Source organism: Lutra lutra, chromosome 14, assembly GCF_902655055.1.
Source record: "Lutra lutra chromosome 14, mLutLut1.2, whole genome shotgun sequence".
Taxonomy (NCBI): domain Eukaryota; kingdom Metazoa; phylum Chordata; class Mammalia; order Carnivora; family Mustelidae; genus Lutra; species Lutra lutra.
Window position 1 is genome coordinate 22,859,390 of NC_062291.1, and position 18,604 is coordinate 22,877,993.

The following is an 18,604-nucleotide window of genomic DNA, read 5'->3' on the forward strand; positions in this document are numbered from 1 at the left end:
TCACCAGACTATTACAATGATGACATGAGTTACTTTACATCAAGCACTTAGCACAGTGCCTGGCACGTAGCAATTTTAATGTACATTATTATTTCTTATCCTTTTAAACATAATCATTTGTCATAAAAACGTTCTTTTTTTATCTTGGCAGAGATCCTCTCAAAATCTGAAAGTACTATCCCTACAAATACCGCCGACCAGAACAACCACAGCTACCCCTCCTTCCCCGCCACAATAGTGCGCACGCACAAGCACACACACACACACACACACACTCACTCACTCCACTACCAAATTCCTCCCTCCAGAAAAAAAAAAAAAAAAGATATGGAAATGACACAACATGGATAATTTCCTGTCAGTAAGAAAAATTCAGCAAATGGGAAGAAGGAAGTCTCAGTGAGGAAAGAACACAAGGACAAAGACAGTCTGCTCTTAGGTCACCAACAGTCAAGAAAAGACAAAACGAGGAGGTGCTGAAATCCAAACAAGGTTTGCTTTCATCTCCTTTCTTTTGTTCTCTTTCTCCCTTTCATTTCCTTCCTTCCTTTTCTTCCCAACTCAGGAAGCCCCACAACTTTCCAGCACCTTTTCCAGCCGCTGCTGCACCTGGTAGAGTGGAGGAGAGCACTGATCACCAGAGCGAGTAACTTTTAAACTCAGCTCCTTTGCCTCTCAAAGAACTACAAGAACTCGAGCTCCTCTTTGTATTCTTCACACCCCAGTTTTCTAATCTTCCCAGTTCAAAACCCCCTTTCCTATTCCAACGACTCCTAAGATCTTCCTTTCTAAATCAGTTCTCAAGGAAAGGCTGTGACTCTATGTGCATCCAAGGAGCAAATGCAGAATCCTATTTTAAGGTTGTATCTGCACTTGAGCTTGTTTCTAATCATCAAACCATCCTAAGCACACTTAGTAAGAAACACATACTTACATACTAAGCACTTAGCACACTAAGACCTGCAGGACTGACTACCGGGCAGAATCACCTTGGGAGCTTAAGAATGACCCATGTCTGAGCCCACCCTCCAGCAACGAAAACAGGATCTCTGGAGGGGAGACCAGGTTGTTAGAGAGCTTCGGGTGATTTTTAACATGTGATTCTGAGCAAAAGAAGGGGACAACAGCACTACAGGCCATCTTAAATAACTGCACATCCTAACATACAATCATACAATGAAAGGCATGGCTGCTTTTAGTTATTTAAACTGATTTTCTTTCTTTTTTTTTTTTTTCCCACTTCAATCACAGCTATGGAAAAATATTTCAAAATGTCCTTAATCCCAAAAATGATATCATACTTTGCTAGGAAGTCCCTAAACAGTGGACTTAAGAAAGTTTTCAAAGTTTTAAATGTACTATTACTTAGCCATATCATGGAATAATTTCTAATTGCCATTTTCTTTTAACACCTCCTGTATGTCAGACACAGTGCCAAGGTCTTTCAAATGTTATCTTTTTTTTTTTTTAAGATTTTATTTATTTATTTGTCAGAGTGAGCACAGGCAGACAGAGTGGCAGGCAGAGGCAGATGGAGAAGCAGGCTCCCGCTGAGCAAGGAGCCCAATGTGGGACTCGATCCCAGGACCCTGGGATCATGACCTGAGCAGAAGGCAGTGGCTTAACCAACTGAGCCACCCAGGCGTCCCATCAAATGTTATCTTTTTTAAAAAAGATTTTATTTTTTTATTTGAGAGAGGAGAAGAGGGAGAGAGAGAGAGCATGAGCACAAGAGCATGAGCAGGGGTGGGGGAGGGGTACGGAGGTGGAGAGCAGACTTCTCACTGAGCAGGAACCCTGTCACCCTTGCCGGGGTCTCTATCTCAGGACCCTGGGATCAGGACCTGAGCTGAAGGCACAGGTTTAACTGACTAAGCCACCCAGGCGCCATTCAAACGTTATCTTTTTAATCTGCATACAACTCTACATAAAGCTTAGGTAGTTATTAATAATTCCCATTCTACCCCAGCGTCCATAGGCTTTCTGTCAAATTCTATTTGAAGCCTCTCCATTCTACCTGAGGAGCTGTTGCCTAATGCAGGTTCATGAAGAATGCATGGTTGCATTCTTTTACTTTGGGAAGTTGATGGTAAACTTTTTTTTAACAGATGCTCTTTGATTTTAAAACGTTTCAGTGCATGTACTTTTTTTTTTTTTAAGATTTTATTTACTTTGAGAGAGAGAGAGAGCTGGGGGAGAGGGGCAGAGGGAGAGAAACTCAAGCCCACTCCACGCTGAGTGTGGAGCCTGACATAGGTCTCAGTCTCATGACCCTGAGATCATGACCTGAGCCAGAGCCAAGAGTTGAATGTTTAATTGACTGAGCCACCCAGGCTCCCCTTTAATGGATATACTTTAATATGACTGAATTTGCTAACATCATCCAGGGGCTTACACTGAACAAACAGATGTCTAGATAAAAATAATATTTTGACCACTTCAGGACTTTTGAGAAAAATACACAGAATATCATGGTCTTCAAATCTCCTTTGGCCTCTACTCTTAAAAGTCTTTACCAGAGACATTCGTATTCATTTCATAAAAGTTTTTTTTAATATTTTCATAGCACAGAAAACACTAGATACTACTAGTCAAATCCATACACATATTTAGAGCCACCATTAAGTGCCCTAGGCTTCCATGCGATGTTGCTTACACCACTCTTCTCTTCTTATTTCATTCTGGTGTGCATTATAGTTAGCCATTTACTCACTTTCTTCCCTTTCTCTTCACTAACAAAAATTCCTGGGCTAAGGGCACATCTTATATTCTTTATGTTCTTTCTGCATCTATGCATACAACAGGCACTCAATCAATGTTTGTTGAATGTAACAGAAAAGAGTATTAAGCAGCAGTTTGGGAAGCCCACCAAGCCGTGGGCTAGAGCAGTGTTGTCCAAACTCTGCAATGCATCGCAGGTCATGAAATCAAGTGTGGATTGTGAGTACATTTGTTTTTTTTAATTGGAACAAAACAGGTAAGAATCAAAAATGTAAGAACAGCTTCTGCATGGTGGTGAGGGCTCAGTGGCAGTCTGGGAAACCACGCCTCGGGGTGTGTGTGTGTGCGTGTGTGTGTGTGTGTGTGTGTGCAGGGCGCACAAACACATCGCACTGCGGGTCACTGTCAAACAGCCACAAGTCCCTGCGCTAGAACATAGACCCTGGAGTCATTTCTCTGGGGTTCGTGGTTGAAACCAGCCCTTAGCCCCAGACTCACGGCAAGTTCACGATCTTCCCAGTTTCTTCATCTACAGAATGGAAAGAGCAAGAACTCTAACCTCTCAGGACTTTTAGGAGGAACACAGGACACAATCCACGAAACCCAAAGCCCGGGGCTTGGCAGAGTGAGTGCGCACAGTTCTCCTCACTGTCGTTGTGCCTTTCACAGGTTTTCTGAGAAAAACTCGAAAGAACGTGCTCCCTGTCTCCACTTTCTCACCTCCTGATGATTCCGCAACTGTTGTCTGGCTCCCACGAGTCCACACAAGAGAAATGCTCCGGCGGTGGGGCCCCCACCGCCTCAGCGCGGAGCCAGGTCGGGCTTGCCTTCCACCACCCTCCTGACAGGGTCCCACCACCGCCCCCCCACCAACTCTTCTCTGCAAACCAACGCCCCCTGGTCTTCCATACCCACACGACCCCACAAGCTCTCTAGACTCACTGGGGGACCGCATGTCTGCAAAGGATGGAGTCCCAAGTCTCCATCCGCAGGACTGACCTCTCTCCAGAACTCCAAACCCACAGGTCCAACCCATTTATCATTTTCTATATCAAGATCTCCCCTGGCTGGGTTCAGGCCCCTCCCACTCCATCCAGCCATCAACCTCCTCCTCCTGAATTTCATCTGGAAAACCAACACAGCCAGGCTTTCATTGGACCAAGCAGAAAGTGCCGTCTGCATCCCGTCCCTGTTCCTCCTCCCCTGGGTCCCAGGTCAGCCAGGACCAGGCCTACCAACCAGGAGCTCTGCGGTGGACCCTCCCTCTACATCTTCTTTGCAAATCCCTTAAGCCGCCTGCTCACAGACCCTTCTGCTTCTGCTCTCTCCCTGCAGCAATGCATCTGCAGGCTGCGGCCAAACCAGGCTTCTCGTCATCTCAAATTCCGCCTCCAACTTCTCAGATCTCTCAGCCATTCCTCACCACCCACAGTGTATCCACTAGTAGGGCACAAGCTCTCTGTTTATTTCATTAGTATAAGCACATAAGAAAATCCAAGATTTTTCCGCCCTCATGGAGCTGACAGTCCCCCATCAATGAATAAGTATTCAAAACTTATAAATAAAAATGAAAAATTTGTTCTAGAAATCCATGTTTTGTCCATTCATTAGATATTTACATCTTTAAATACCCAGAGAGTTACTAGATGCCTTTTGTTTTCCTCTAAAAATCTGCAACAATCCAGCTCCCAACTACACCCCTTTAGGATGTCCCACAAGCCTGTGGTCCCCAAGCCATTGTCGCAGTTCAGCACATGAGCCCCGCTCCTTCTGTCCTTTAGAGAGGGGCCGTAATGCCTATTTCCAACCTGCCTACTGACAAGCTCCTTTTCCTCTAAGACTTAGCCTCAAAGGTCTCCTTCTACTTAATGCCATCCTGACTCTCCAACAGTCAATCTTCCCTCCCCTAGTATCTCACACCAATTTGGACAATATTGCTATTACAACATTCATCCCAATAAACTGTTATTATTTGTTACTATTTGTTAACTTACAAGCCTGTCCCACATCCCAAGCACTAAGAATTGTGTCGGACACATAGTAAAAGCTCAATAAATCTTTATGAAATTAATGAATGCAAAAAAAAAAAAAACCTACTTACCTAACTCTATTAAAATGATGAATCAAACATCTCTCATTCAACAAAATGAATTAAGTGCATTTAGAAGATAACATGCCTTTATTTAGAAGAAAATGAATTCGAAGGCATGGAGGAACCAAGACGGTGTGGTCCCTGCATCCCTGGAGATTAGAGGCTGCTTCCATCATTGAAGCTGAAGGACTAGCCAAACACGTGCGTAAAAATAAGGAAATTGTAGGGTTTTTTCTCATTCAAACTTTTTTTACCAATATAATATCAAATGCTATGTCTTTAACGGTCAGACAGTTACCTGATTCTCTCAGATTTGGTTTTAAATGTTAAACATGATTGACACACTGCAGTGCAACATGGTAGGGGGGCAGGGGCAGGGGGCACTTTGGGAGGTGAGGGTGGGTGACACATTCCTGGAGCCAGAACAAGGGCAAACTGTGGCTCACAACTGTCTTCCAGAGCTTTCTGTTTGTCCTCTGTCCTCTTGAAATCAGCTCTGTCACAAGAAGGTAAGTGGTTTCTCTAAACACACCGTTCTTGTTTTATTTATTCAAATGCTTCCGTCTCATTGTCAACATCTGCTCTGAACTTTTCAGTTAGAATCAGACTCTTTTGTTTGTAAAATAGCTCATTGACATAAAGTGAGGAACACATCTTAGCCAGTCAAATCCAATAAACTGACCTTTAAAAAAAATTTATATTAAAGAATTTTCACTGCAGAGGAACCAGAGTTATTAAAGGTAATTTGGGATTGGAATCAGACATAAATGCATTACTTTTTGTTTTCATTTTTACTTTGGGGTCCATATAAGAATGTTTAAAAAAAAAAACAGCAGCCCTAAACTGCTGAATTAACACAACTCAAAAGCTAAACCCTCGATTCAGTATGCAATTCAAGAACATTCCCAAATACTTCCAAGTTTAAAAGAGAGACAGACTACAACAGTGAAACTTTGCCAAGGTAAAGACGATGAAGATTTCTTTGTCCGAGGGCCATAAGTCAGACTACGGAGTACAAGTTGCCCAAGGGGGAGCCAGGATCAATTTCCTGACGGGTTATTATCTCACGTTGGAGTGAGAAGGAAAATGTTTAGAGAAATAGCTGTGGGCCCTCGAATTAAATCACATTAATCATCCCCAAAAGAGATAATTAACACAAGTAATTAACTGCTGGAACCTATGAATTATGAAAACAGCATGGCCATCAAAAAAGGACATTCTTTCTCTTTAAGGCCTTACAAATCGATCGCAGTCCAGCACTTAGCAAAGAGCTCCTCCAAAGCTAAGTTATCCTCCAAAGCATGACTTAGATATGGTGAGTGTTATGCTTCACCAAAGTGGAAGAAATAGGTTAGAGATAACACGGATTGAGTATAGGATCATGGAAGCCTGAAGCCAGAAGGAGCCTTAGGAATCATCTAGCAAATTGACAGCCTTCAGACCAGATCTGATCTCTAGATCTTCAGAGGCATTTTGTTGGCCTGCACAATTTTTTATTTTATTTTATTTTATTTTATTTTATTTATTTTTATTTTACTTTTGCAAATTCTGAATGAATTTAAAACTAAAAGATTTCACATAAAAATCAGACTTTTTGGATTCTCTTGAAAATCCATCAGAAGACCTGGCAACACTGGGCCCTTATTCCCACATAACAGTTGGCTGGAACTGAGTAGCTTTCATCGTCACGGAATGGACGTGTTCTCTCCAGTTCCTTCCACTCTCTAACATCTCTCTGACACAGGACCAAGGTTGACCTGCATTGAGAGTTTCACCTATGCTCTCCCCACTCTACCCATCATCTGCCTTGCCTGTCTCCCCTGGCTGAACCCTGTGAACTTGCTTCCACCAATCTGGGGGTAGTGTGGTTAGAGGAGAGGCCAGCACCTGGTCCCTCACTGACTAATCCAGTGAACAGTCACCTACTTCCAGTACTGCTCTCAGGCTCAGAAGAGAAAATGGCCGAATTTGTAAACCACACAGAGTCTGAGAAAAGATGGAAAGATGTAGATTTAACAGAGTTAAGAACAAGCAAGTGAGAGCCAGACACTTAAATTTGGTATAATCCATTTCCCGGCATCCCATACTCTTATCATGTGTCCTATGCTACTGGGCTCTTGTTTCAGCTTTTCCCTGAAGTGGTAGCTACTACTTGGGCCGTGCTTTGAGTGATATGGTTTGTGCAGTGATGGTATCTACACCGGTGTGTTCTTTTGCTTAGTATATGTTTTGCATAATTTGTACATGATTACATAGAGTCCAATCTGTTGTCTGAGCACACACTTGAGTATGTCATGTATAAACCAGTATTTTTGCTGTATCACTTTCAGAATAAAAACTCAAGACACAAGGCAACATATATGGGATGCTGAAACACAAAAAGGTCTGGTGCATTCAGGAGGGTTATTGGGAATAATGAGAAGGATATTTGAAATTGACACTCTCCCAGAGAATCTGGCAGATCTGGTCTTTGTGTTTAATGTTGTCATATTTGCTAATGTTTTACTCATCCATAACCTACCTCTTCTCAAAGTGCTTTAGAGTTTCTTTTGAGTGCGTCATAAAAGCACAAGATCATAGAACAGTTTGAAGATGTGTTAAAACATTTAAGTGTCTCGGGCTCCTGGATGGCTCAATCGTTAAGCGTCTGCCTTCAGCTCAGATCATGATCCCAGAGTCCTGGATGGGGTCCCACATGGATACCCCGTTCAGCCGGAAGATGGCTTCTCCCTCTCCCAATCCCCCTGCTTGTGTTCCCTCTCTCACTGTCTCTCTCTGTCAAACAAATAAACAAAATCTTAAAAAGAAAAAAGAATTTAAATGTCTCATCATTAATTTTAAAGTAAAATTAATCAGAATGATGAGTAATGTACAATATGATGACATAGTATATCATATATTTGAAAGAGTGGACCTTAAAAGTTCTCATCACCCAAAAAACTGTATGTGTGATGATGGGCGTTAACTAAACTTACGGTCATAATCACTTCACAATATATACATATATCGAATCATTATGCTGTACATGTAAAAGTAATACAATGCTATACGTCATTATAACAATTAAAATAATAAAATCAGAATGATGGGAATGAGGATGCAAATTTAAAAATACAGAAACACTTCTACTGGTAGCAAGCTCAATTTCTAACTTCTTTTAACAAGTTATCATGTATTATGCCCTTGTTACGTGACAGTCCAACAATAGTTCAAAGGATGGGCTTTTTTTTTTTTTTTTAAGATTTTATTTATTTATTTGACAGATAGAGATCATAGGTAGGCAGCGAGACAGGCAGAGAGAGAGAGGAGGAAGCAGGTTCCCTGCTGAGCAGAGAGCCCGACGTGGGGCTCGATCCCAGGACCCTGGGATCATGACCTGAGCCCAAGGCAGAGGCTTTAACCCACTGAGCCACCCAGGTGCCCCATCAAAGGATGGGCTTTTAAGAGACATTTTTTGGCTTCAAATTCTGGTCCCATCATCTGCTTAGCTGAGTGACCTTATTAATATTATCAGCCTAAGATCAAAATTATGCCTTCTTCCTCGACAAAATAAGGCATGTGGCTCACATGACATATCATCTTTAATAAACATTAATAATTATTATTATTGGCAGTGGAAACACAGAACAGACAGTGGCTCTCCTCTGCATATTGCTCAGGAAAGTGGACGTGTCTTCCTATCCGAAGTTTTCATCAAACTAAGAGTCAGTATACCATAAGACTGCAGACTTGGAGGAAAAACTATCGGATTTATATAAAGCATTAAAAGCTACTTGAGGGGCGCCTGGGTGGCTCAGTGGGTTAAAGCCTCTGCCTTCGGCTCAGGTCATGATCCCGGGGTCCTGGGATCGAGTCCCGCATCAGGCTCTCTGCTCAGCGGGGAGCCTGCTTCACTTCCTCTCTCTGCCTGCCTCTCTGCCTACCTGTGATCTCTGTCTGTCAAAAAAATAAATAAAATCTTTTAAAAATAAATAAATAAATAAAAATAAAAGCTACTTGAAATATATTACTCTTTTACAGTAATGTTTATAGGAAGTAAATACTATTGAGATTTTATCCCTTTATTTATTTTAGGATATAAACAAAACTGAGGGTGCCTGGGTGGTTCAGTGGGTTAAAGCCTCTGCTTTTGGCTCAGGTCATGATCTCAGGGTCCTGGGATCCAGCCCCACATCAGGCTCTCTGCTCAGCAGGGAGCCTGCCTCCCCTCACCCCACCCCTGCCTGCCTCTCTGCTTACTTGTGATCTCTCTCTCTGTCAAATAAATAAGTAAAATCTTTAAAAAAATAAAAAATAAACAAAACTGAACTTCAAGGTATAAACTATAGTTAAGGATGCTAACTTTGTTGGTATAAATAATAATAATAACAATATTAATGATGTTCAATCACATTTTTAATTTCTTCACATGGCTTGTCATATTCTCCCCAATCTAGCCCCATCCTACCTCCCAGCCTTATCTATCTTAAATTCCAGGCTCCAGCCACTCCAAACTACCCTGCTTCCTTCGGACACATTGGACTTCCAGAACTCTGTGCCATTTGCTTGTTCCAGCAAGGCTCCCTTCGGTGGAGGAAATCCTCTTCCTTCTTCAAATACCAGCTCAAACACTACACCTGCTATGTAACTTTTTTTAGTTCTTAACCTTGAATGAACCTTCCCTTTTCTCTGCCATGAACAGCACACTAATGATGTTGCTGCCATATGACTCCATTTGTACTATCTTGTATTGTAGATATTTGTAAACATACCCATTTCCCACTAGACTAAACTCTTTGAAGGCAGTGACGGACCATGTGTTCTTTGCTTGAACTCAGTTGTTAAATACTAGCTCAATCTCATTAGCTACAAGGAATATGCTGGTATCCGCAAAGCATCTCCCAAAGAAAAGGCCAACTATCTCAAAATACAAGTACTCTTGCGGTCAGAACAATTTCTCAGAGCTAAAACCAACCTGAATCTAAGAAACTATCAGGACATACTAAATTAACACAATTTTATGGAACAACTAAATATCCTACTGGGGGGGAGGAAGAATCCATCTGCGATCTGAACTACTACCCAGATAATTGGAGATTAAAAAAAAAAATACACCCAAACTAATTGTGACCCAGGAAATTGGTCCCCAAAATGTTATATGAAATAACTTACTGTTTAAGTATATTGTTTCGTGTAAATCCCGCCTAACGAGCCCGGATGGATTGACCTGTGCTGAATGAATTAGACCTGGCAACCAAAGAAGCATTGATTTGTTTTTGATGACCAAGTTTTTAAATGGTTGTCAGCTCTTTCCAGAGCCTCCCGCGCTGCTGACGGCTGAGCAGGTTACCCGCCGCGAACCACAGATGGAGCGGTAAGCAAATTCCCGCCCGTGTCCAGGAGGCCGAGGTGCCGTGCCTCCCGCGGCGGTCGCCCGGACTGACCCGGTGGTGCTGAACCTGGCGCGGCGGCGTAGAAGCAGCTAGCCCCGCGCTCAGCCTCCCGCCCGCCCCCGGGAGCCCTGGAGCACCCGGGCGCCCCGGCCGCGACCCTCCCCGGGGAGGCAGCGTGCACCAGCGAGGTACCTGGAGTCCCCTCTGCTCTCTGAGAAAGAGGGGACCACCCGGTCGCATTGCCCCCAACTCCCTCTCTGCCACCAGCTGCTGTCTCGGGAGTTCCGAGCCGGACCTCCTCCCTGAGCACGGTCCTTCCTCCAGGACCCCTTTCTTTCTGTGTCTCCCTCTTACACCTCCGCGAAAATGCCCCCCTGAGATTGCTGGGAAAACTTGCCCACCGCGGAGAAGCACCTTTCCACAGGGGCGGGTATCCAGGGCTGGGCGCACGGAGGACACTCAGCCCCCGGTACACACCCCAAACCAGAAACCTGTTCCAAAGTGCTTGGCCGCGGGTGACAGCGCCGCCGCCGCCGCCTCCCGCTCCGAGCCAGAGGAGTTTACTTCTCGCCTCTGGGAGGCAAGGCAGCGCGGGTGGCCGCCGAGCCTTGGCGCCCTCCCGCGAGCTCCAGCCCTTTACCTGGGTAGCGGCCTCGGCCGGGGCTCCCGGGCGCAGCTGCGGGCGCAGAGCCCCGGGCGAGCCGGGCGGGTGGTGCGGTGAGACCCGCGGCCGCCGCTCTCCCCGGCTGCTCCGGGCCTACAGGCAGTATTTATCCGGGGGCCCGGGCCCGGCCCCGGCCCCGGCCCCTGCCGGAGTATTGGGCAATCGGTCCCGCTATGCGCGGCCCCGGGAGCCGCCGCCCTCTGCCCCCGCCGAGCCCCGCGCCGGCGGCGGCCGCGTGCAGGGAGAGAGGGAGCCGGCCCCCTCCTCTGGGCTCCACCTTCTCTTCCTCCTCCTCCTCCTTCCCGGGAAGTTCTTCCCAGCGGTTTGCCCCCTGCCTCTCTCCTTTGCGGGGCACCCTGGCCAGTCTGAACCGGTTGTGACTGCGCGGATGGCTGGGGGAAGGAGGAGGAGGAGGAGGAGATGGAGGCGGAAAAGCGGGCGGTAGGGGCGCTGCTCCTGCTCTCGCGGCTCCGTCCCCCGCCCCGCCCGGGGCCACCAAGGCCTCGGGAGAGCCGGGCACCTCCGGCCAGGCGTCCTATCGGTGCGCACACGCGCGCGCCCCCCGGTGCCTCTGCGCCCCTGCCGCCCACCGCGTGCCCGCACCGGCTCGCCAAAGACCCAGCGTATTTGCGGAAGCCCGGGTCTAGCCGAGATGAGGTCGAGCCGCCTCCGGTCTCCTAGTCTCCTGGGGCCGCTGGGCGCCCTCCTGGCCAGAGCTGTATACCCAGATGGCAGCGATCCCAGAGAACCGGGCACCAGAACTTTGTGGAGTCGGTGCTCCTGGGCAGTGAGGAGTGAGGATGCCAAGTGCTGTCCTTTGTGACAGCTCCATGGGAAAGGAGGGCGACCCTGCAGTGCGCACGCCGTGCTGGGAGAGAGGGTGCATCTAAGTACAGTTCCGTCTGTGGGGCAGGTGCACTGCTTTAACAGTACACCTATCTGTGGCTGAAAGGTAATGGCCATGGGAGCTGAACTGGATGTGTGCTGTATCCCCACAGAGAGGCACTGCAGCAGAAGGGGGACAGTTCCTAAGTACCAGGGGCTCACTGGTGAGGGGACCCCCTAAAGTGATAGGCGCTTTCGGTGTATACATTTTTCCATGCCTTCCACCAGTTTCTCAAAGAGGCCTAGGGCCACTATTCATTACCGAGGTGAGAATTCCCCTTATACCCTGAAGCCTCTGGTTCTGACCTAGGCAAAGACTCCACACTTTGCAAAGGTTTCTTTTCTGAAATCGAGATTAAGCTGCCTCACCTTCCTGAGCCTCTGTTTTCTCATCTTGGCTGCATGGTATGGTCTCCCCGAAATGAGAGCTCCAAAAATCCTGAGGACCCTGACAGCACATACCGAGTTTTCTTACTGATAGGAAAACAGTGGTTCATCCCCTTTGCCCCCCACCATTCCTTTCGACCCAATTTACTGACTTTCAGGTTATGAGGAAGAGAATGACCAGTGCTAGTTGATACTGGGTGTTTTGTTTTGTCCTAAGAGGGCAGAAGATGGGGGGCAGGGAATGAAGTAACCGTGAGAATGAGAGGGAGGTGGTCCCAGGAATGGTTCTGGAAGGGAACACAGAGAGGTGATGCTGTCAATAAGATCATAAATGTATTCCTGAGAAGGAGAGAGGATAGAATAAGGGCTTCTCACTATGTTCTTTTTTGAGTTGGTTTGTGGTTACTCAATGGTTCACTTTATAAGAATGTATTGACCTGCACATTGTTTGCATGTGTCCTTTTCTCCATATGTTTTGATAAAAGATATTTTAGAAAGTTTTTTCTTTGATTCAAATACCCTGTAACCACCAAAAAAAAGTGTCATCTTGGTAGTTAGTTGGTTGAAGAAATCCATGTATATAAAATTATATTTTGAGGACAAGGAAACCCTGCTTGAAAAATATTTGTGTTCACCAGTTGGTTTCTGAAGGTGCCTGTCCCTGTTCTCATCTCCACCGAGTTTTCCCAGATTTTTTTTTTCCTAAGATTTAATCCTTTATTTCTAGAGAGAGCAAGCCCCAGCAGGAGGGGCAGAGGGAGAGAATTCCAAGCAGACCCCGGGCTGAGCATGGAGCCCGATGCGGGGCTTGATCCCAAGACCCTGAGATCACGACCTGAGTCGAAACCAAGAGGCGGTCACTTAGCCAGACTGCACTCTCCAGGTGCCCCTTCCAGATTTCTTTAACAGAGAGTCTATGACCAGAACTCCCATGTCTGCTCAGGCCAGTCCATACTTATCAAGTAAGAACTGAAAATGAGCTCATTCTTACACACGGGACCATAGTTCCAACGTTAGTGTAAGACTGGATCCCAAAGACTGGGTCCAAAACTCACATGGCTGGGGGTCCAGGCTCCTACTGCAATGAACAGCAGGCAGAGGAAGGCTGGAGGACTTCAGGAGTTTGGAAGGTGGCTCTGGGAGCAGTGGATGCCGGCTTAGGGAATTGCTACCATTACTAGAATATAAGAATTGCCCCTACCCACTTGTGAAGGTTCATTGTTCAGTCACACCTCAGCAGAGCAATTAGACATGCAAGAGAACTCAGAAATGTAGCCCAACCCTGACACTTTACCCATGAGTGGAATTTGACCCAGAGAAGCTGGGGATGTTCTGATCTCACCCACTCTCCCACTGCTTTCACAGTGCAGAGGGAGTGGAGAGCAGGTTGGCAGAGACAAGACCAAAACCACTCCTTATCATCCAGAATTTTCGTCCCCAGTGACTGGAAGAAGTAAGATTTGCTAGCGAGGTGAGGGTCAGATGAGTTTCAGTATTCTGTCTGGCTTTACAGCTGTGTGCAGGCCTTGCCCTTCGGGCCTTTCTTGGGCCCAGAAGCGTATGTACTTGCAAGACAGAGTAAGAGAAAAAGACAGGTCATCAAATAAGCTGGATTTAATAAAACTCCCTTGGGAAGAAAAAAAACCTGAATGTGCATTTAAAGAAAAATTGATATAAAGGCAGTGCCCTGGACTAAGAAGTTGGTCCTTTGTCTTGCATTATTATTATTATTGTTTGGAGTACTTATTAAGAAGTTGGTGATTTGTGAGACAGCCTAAGGCCCACCCCCCACTTAGACCATTTGCTGATTTAATCTTTTAGAGAAAAGACAGAGAAATTAACCCAAAATTGTTGTGCAGACCTCACACCAGCCAGGAAGCCAGAAATGTGGAGGGTGGATGGAGGCATCGGGGGTCAGGGGAGGGTGGGACACTTGCACAACACCTGAGTCATCCGTCCAGTGCCTGCCCAGCTGAGCAGCCTTTCCTTCCTGACTTACTACAGCAGGACATGTTTCTCTTCTTTTGTACATGCTGCTCTTCCCCTGTTTATGAATGATGGCATAGCTACTACATAGACACTACATTTGAAAATAAAAATAAAGAAAATAGAACTTAGAGTTTTTACAGCAGTTAGCTCAGATCTAGAGATCATTCTAGGAATTCCATTTCATTCACTCACACTCTAACAGACAAAATATCAAAAACAAAAACAAAACCCAAAAACAAAACTAGAAGTGGATAAGCCATTCTCTCACATACTTACAGAGATTTGTTTTTAAAGACACATTTTCAAATGTTAAAAATGACCTTAAAAACATACTACATCATATTTATACTTGTAATTCTCCAAAATATTGTTTCTTCTTTTTCTTGCCTTTACTTTCATCCCATTATTGGGCTCAAATGGTTTTTAATCTTGGGGGAGGGATAAAGAGGGATAAATGCTGTTCTTTGAGTGCCTGGTAATTGCCAAGAACTATGCAATCTCATAGAGTTATGTATTGTTATCTTTGTTTTACAGGTGAGAAAACTGGAATTCAGAGGCTGAGTTACTGGCTTGGTTGGTAAGTGATGAAGTAGGATTCAGGCCCTGGTCTGGCTGGTTATTAAACCTGTGCCTTCCCCACTCTACCTTATGAAAATGATCCAAGGCTGGTAGGAGCTAACATTGTGGACCATCAGCTCACTAAACTCACTACATTCCACAGTAAACCGAAGTACGCGCTATCATAATCATCCACGTTGGCTGCTAATGAAAATGAACCAGAGAGAAGTTAAATAATTTGCCTCTAATCACACAGTGAATGACAGGAGGGCTGGAGTTTTAATCTAGGCATCCATGCTCTGAACCACTACTCTATATCCTCATGGAAGTGGAAATCAGAAATGTAAAACTACATAGAATGTGTGTCCTTCTGTGTGTGTGTGTGTGTGTGTGTGTGTGTACACATATATACACTTTCCACTCCACATCCTTCTGCCTTGCATTGCATGGTTTCAAGGCTATAAAAAAAATAATTACATTTTTATATGTACCAGTTTCCAGAGCACCCAGTTTATATCCACATATGGGACTCCAGACATCTATAATGTACTCATTGTTTGCACAGAGCAACAATAAAATCCTGAAAGCAGGTACCTGGTCTGTCCTGTTCATCACTGCTCCCTAGGGCACAGTGACAGCAGTAGGGAAGCACTTTGCTTAATGAACTTTTGCTGATGAGTGAATAGCCAAATGAGCCGTGAATGCATGAGTGCATGCTCAAACTGTTAGTGACTTTTTTGCTGCAACAGTGCCCTTACTCTGCCAAGCTCTATTCTATTACTTTTTTTAACTGAAGAACGATAGACATGCAATATTATGTTCGTTTCAGGTGTACAACACAATGATTCCGTATTTACATACAAGTATGGGAGGGTCACCACAATAAGTCTAATTACCATCTGTCACTATATGAAGTTGTTACAATATTGTAACAACTGTACTGTACCTTAAATCTCCATGTCTTATTTATTTTGTAACTGGAAGATTGTACCTCTGAATCCCCTTCACTTATTTCATCCACCACCTCCCTCCCCTCTGGCAACCATCAGTTTGTTCTCTGGATCTATGAGTCTGTTACTGTTTTATTTTTTTTTTTTGTCTGTTTTGTTTTTAGATTCTACATGTAAGTGAAGTCATATGGTATTTGTTTTTTTCTGTATAACTTCTTTCACTTAGCATGCTACCCTCTAGTTTCTTCCATGTGGTCGTAAATGGCAAGATCTCACTCTTTTTTATGGCTTGGTAATATTCCATTGTGTATATACGCCACGTCTTCTTGATCCATTCACCTATCGATGGACACTTAGGTTACTGCTATATCTTGCTATTGTAAATAATACTGTGGTGAACACAGGGATAGCTATAGATAGATGATAGATAGATATTTCTTTTCAAATTAGAGTTTCCATTTTACAGATGGGAAACTAAGGCCCCATGAGGTTCAGTGAACTGCCCAAAGTCAGAAGGCACCAAAGCAGCAGAGATGGAAGCAGACAGGCAGCGTGAATGCAGAGGCCATGCTTGTGAGATGAGGCTATATGGCTTCCGCCTTTCCCCTGTTCACAGCATTATCTCAGGATCAAGCACCGTGCTTGTGCGTAGGAGAGTCTCCGAAACTGTACTGAAGGAGGGAAGGAGAAAATTCCCTCATGTGTCCAGGACAGTTTCAGACTATTTCTCACATTTTAATTCACTCACGGAATCGTGTCTGTTACAAATTCAGCTCGTATGATTTATGATGTAATCTTATTGGATAATAGATCACCAGAAAAGGCTTTAATCCCAAAGGCAGGCTGTCAGGTTCAAATGTACCAATGAATTCAGTGTCTTTTTTTGAAAACACAGGTGGAATTGATTAATGTTGTTTTAAAATAAACATAAGGCCACTGAACTGAACCTTTTTGTGAAACAGAGCCTATTTTGTTCATGGGGCTCTGCCTTGGTATCTGACTTACATGCTGTGTGCTTCAGACAGCCGTGAACAACATTTCAGCCCCTAGGTGGGAAGTTTTAGCCTTCCCTTCTTCACCACATGATGTAGGTGAAAATGCCTGACCTCTACTCTGTGCACAGGGTCTATGTGGTCCAAGACCGCGAACAATCCAACTAGTTTACCACATGGTTTCAGTGAGTAAACATTTGGGTTTTTTTGGGTTTGAAAAATGGTCACCTCTTTTTCTTTTGTCTTGTTGAGCCTGATTTCAAACATGGTAACTAACCTATGAAACTCGAAGTTATAAAGAAAAAAATACACCTTTGAGGGACAAAAGTGTACAGTCAACCAAGTTCTGTAAGAGTTTGGGCATAGGCGGAAAAAGTGCAGGTGGGATCAGCCCAACAGTGCGAGCAGACTGCTCCCACCACCACAGGTGTGCTCACGTGGGAAGGTGTGCTCGGCTCTCGCCCTCCTACCCACACACTGGACAGCTTCTTCAACTTTCCATCTGAGTACTTGGCAGTTGTTCCAAACCACAGGCAAAACAGCCAGCTGTACAACTGAAATGTGTTTGAAGTCCTCTGCTTTATTTTAAAGGTGTGAATCCTGTTTTCTACTCAATAGCCATAAATGTTTTATTATCATAACAATATTTAATATTTACAATAATCTATTCACAGCAACTTACCTATGTTCCATTAATGGTGTTTAATATTCATTTTAAAATTTCATAATTGAACATTTAATATTAATAATTAAATATAAAAATAGTTTACATTTTTAAGCAATTTATATACATAGAGTGTATTAGTCAAGATCCAGGCAGGAAACAGAAGACATCCCAGATAATCAAGTGAAGGAATCTTAAGGGAAATAATTTTAGCACTATGGGCAGGGTTAAAGGCATAAACAAGAGGTATCCAAAGACCAGACAGTGGGACGTGATTGCTGCTGCTGGGCCTTAAGTAACAAAGAGAAGACCTAGTGTTACCAGTACCTAGGAAAGCAGAGCTTGCAAAGGACGGACCCCACCCCCTGACCCCCCCACCGAAGGGAGCTGAGAGGAGACATAGTCTGAGTGTCAGAGACAAAGTGCCAAGACGAGTGTGGAGAGAATATCCCTGCCTCTCTCTGCTCTCACGCCTCTCGATGGTGCTCACCATTGGCCAAAGCCAAGCTCAAGCCATGCACCAAGAAGCCCACAAGTAGTCAGCCTCCTGGGTCCAGAGCAGGACAAAGAAGGGCAGAAACTGCATTGAATGGGAGAAACTGGCAAATGGAGATGACCAGAACCACTAGGGGCTGTGCTAAGCACTTAAGAAAATTATTTCCCCTATTTTATAGATGGAAAAAAAGAGGTAGTGGAGTTTAAATCCAGGCTGTCTAACTCTGGCATTCTGTGCTCTTAACGGCTACACTATTTAACTAAGCTGTATTTATTTATTTATTTATTTATTTATTTATTTATTTATTTGAGAGAGAGAGCATGAGTGAGGAGAAGGTCTGAGAGAGAAGCAGACTCCGCGTGGAGCTGGGAGCCCGATGTGGGACTCGATCCTGGGATTCCGGGATCATGACCTGAGCCGAAGGCAGTCGTCCAACCAACTGAGCCATCCAGGCATCCCCACTAAGCTGTATTTAAAATAATGTTTTAAAATTACTATCTAGTTAAAGAAAAAAAAAAAAGCTTAACAGTAAAACAAATGCTATCTATTTGTTGTAAGACTTAGTGATCACCACCCTTATTCTGATAAATTTATCTTAATCTCATCAGCAATTTACCTGATGGTTAATCTCTTGCAATTTATGTCGATTCTATGATCTAGAACTTGCAACCCATTTTCTGAAATCTGTTGTCCATAACACAAATCCCCATGCATGAATTACAAAATATATTGTCAATTCTTATTTATTCTTATTTACTCATTCATCAAAAATTCTTAATCATTTATTTTGCACCAGGCATTACACAAAACAAAGGGTCCTACTATCTAGGAGGG

The 18,604-nt window shown here is 44.4% G+C and overlaps 1 protein-coding gene across 2 annotated transcripts in view; it reads right to left on the reverse strand.

The window, feature by feature from the left end:
- SLC16A9 (solute carrier family 16 member 9) overlaps window positions 1–11,217 on the reverse strand; it is a 54,014-nt gene extending 42,797 nt beyond the window's left edge. Inside the window, exon 1 of one of the 2 annotated variants that reach the window (XM_047702804.1) lies at window positions 10,826–11,217. The gene's annotated coding sequence lies outside the window, so the exon portion shown is untranslated. The remainder of the gene's footprint in view (window positions 1–10,825) is intronic. The other variant, XM_047702803.1, reaches the window with a different exon arrangement.
- Window positions 11,218–18,604: the final 7,387 nt, after the last annotated feature.